Below are 2,873 nucleotides of genomic sequence, written 5' to 3'. Positions count from 1 at the left end.
ATATATATATATATTTATATATATTTATATATATATATATATATTTATATAGATGTCTGTCTCCTTGTGTCTCCTCATTGAGTGTGTGTCTCTGTCTCCTTCTGTCTTTTTCTTTTTCTCTCTCTCAATGAACAGCCAGCAACACGAAACCCCTAAACAAGTAGTAAAAGTAGCACTCTCTCTCTGCCCCTTGCTGCTGCTGCTGCTGCTGCTGCTGCTGCTATTGCTGCTGCTGCTGCTGTTATGTTTGTTATTCTTTCAGGGCTATACCCCCTTCGGTGTCTTGAAAGAATGCTTGGCTAATAAAGTATATACTTCTCCTAGAGGTGCAGGCTATCTTGATCGTGTAGTGTTGCGTCTGCCGAGCAGCAGCAGCAAAATAATAGATGCTGCTGTCTCTTCTGCTGCAGTTGGAGACAGTCTCCCTCCTCTTCTTGCTACCATTCGTAAGGGGGTACAAACCTACGACTTCAGAAGCGATCACGCTATGGTCACCAGTCTAGTAGAATTTATTAAACTAGAATAAGCAGCAGCAGCAGCAGCAGCAGCGTGCTGCAGCAGCAGCAGCAGCAAGCAGCAAGCAGCAGCAGCAGCAGCAGTAGCATGTTGCAGCAGCAAGCAGCAGCAGCAGCAGCAGCAACAGCAGCGCAAGGCATATGGGGATATTATCGTATTTATTGCAGCAGGGGACAGCAGCAAAAGTAATTCTTTTTTGTGAGCGAACAATCAACGAAAAGAGACAAAAGAAACGCAGCGGCAACAGCAACAGAAACTGCAGCAGCTGCAGCAGCAGCAGCAGCAGCAGCAATGCAGATTTTAATTATTTGATTATTTGTTTATATTTGATGCAGCATCAAAAGGAGACGGTGTGTGTTTCTGTCTCTCCTTTTTATATTCTTTTTCTGTCGCCATAGAGACTAAACAAGAGACAGTTTGCTCGCTGTATATCTCTAATAGACAAACTTTGTCTTATTATAAAGCTCCTCTAAACCCTAAACCCTAAACCCTAAACCCTAAACTCTTCTTTGATAGGCCCACCTAAACCCTAAACCCTAAACCCTAGAGAGTTGTAGTTGTTCTACAAACCCCTCCAAACCCTAAACCCTAGCTGCTTGTAGTAGCAGCCAGATGCCCTAAACCCTAGTTGACATGGAGACAGGATGAGATTGAAGGAGACACACGATCCCAAATGACCCCACACGATCCCAAATGACCCCACACGATCCCAAGTGACCCCACACGATCCCATGCGATCCCCGCCTCCCTCGTTTTTATAGCAGTAGCCTGCCTACCGAATGATTGGGGTGTATGGATGTATTTGGGCTTAGGGCCTAATTGGGGTTAAGGGTTTACTTAGGGTTTAGGGTTTAGCGTTTAGTTAGATATCTACAAGTATATAATATTTATATATATATATTTATTTGTCTATATTTATAACAATTACCCTTTACTTCTTATTATTTCTCCTGTATAAACTTCTTTTATCTATTCTATATTTAGGGTTTAGGGTTTAGGGTTTAGGGTTTAAACTCTATTTTCTTTATTGTGAATCTTCGTATCAATGTATAAATCAAACTCTGTATGTTTTATCTATTATGCTCTTCTTTATTAATTAATTAATTTATTTATTTATTTATGCTAGAGACAGATTTCTTGTAGGTTAGCGACAACAGAGACAGCACATCACCCATCTTGAAGGGCCTGCATTTGCTGCTGCTGCTGCAGCACCAGCAGCAGCAGGAAGCGGGCTGCTGCAGCAAATGCAGCAGCAGCTATAAGGTAGCTGCTGCAGAAGCAGCAGCAGTAACAACATCACCCATCTTAAAGGGCCTGCATTTGCTGCTGCTGCTGCTGCACCAGCAGCAGCAGGAAGCGGGCTGCTGCAGCAAATGCAGCAACAGCTATAAGTTAGCTGCTGCAGAAGCAGCAGCAGTAACAAACAAGCTAGCTGCTACTGCAGCAACAGCAACAGCAATGGCTATTGCTGCAGCCGCAGCAGCAGAACCAAACGAGATGCGATAACAAAAACAGCAGCACCACCAGACGCGCTGCTGCAGCAGCAGCAGTAGGAAGTTTGCTGCTGCTGCAGCAGCAGCTACAGGGCTGCCTGTAAATGTTTTTTATATCTCTCTTCACTGCGTTTCTTCTTTTTATTTATTTACCTCAATGTTGCTGCTGTGGCTGCTGCGCATGTATCACTGGTTTTGTTCCCCAGCAACAGCAGCAGCAGCAGCAGCAACTGCTGCTGCTGCTGCAGCAGCAGCAGCAGCAACAACTGCACCAACCTGCTGGAGTTAGTACTCCCCCAACTGTCTCCAGCAAACCAACCACCAAACAATACGCTGTGTCTCTAAACCTCAAGGAAGCAGCAGCAGCTGCTGCTGCTGCAACTGCTGCTGCTGCTGCTGTTGCTGCTGCTGCTGCTGTTTCTGCAGAGGCTGTTAGCTAGGTCTAGCTGCTGCTCTCTTTGCAGCTGCTGCTTGCATTATGTTTTTTAATGCGTAGACGCATGCAGCCCCACGAATTATTTAATCAATGTTAATTAATTTAACTTAATTTAATTTATTTTATTTTATTTTATTTTATTTAAAGTCTCAGCTAAGCTGGCTCAACAAACACGCGGGAGTCATCCACCAGTCTCCTCACTTCGTCTATCATTTGAAATGCGCTGATATTTGCATGCCTGCAGCAGCAACAGCAGCAGCAGCAGCAGCAGCAGCAGTTGTAGTGGTAGTAGTAGTAGTAGTAGTAAGTGCAGGAGCACAGAAGTTACAGCAGCAGCAACAGTTGCAGCAGCAACAACAGCAGAGGCAGCAGCAGCAGTCGTACCCCACACCTAATGGGGCAGTTGCAGCAGTGATAGTACTACCAGC

Source organism: Eimeria acervulina, genomic scaffold (assembly GCF_000499425.1).
Source record: "Eimeria acervulina Houghton genomic scaffold, Eah_scaff621, whole genome shotgun sequence".
In the NCBI taxonomy this organism is placed as follows: Eukaryota; Apicomplexa; class Conoidasida; order Eucoccidiorida; family Eimeriidae; genus Eimeria; species Eimeria acervulina.
Note: the sequence above shows the minus strand (reverse complement) of the source record.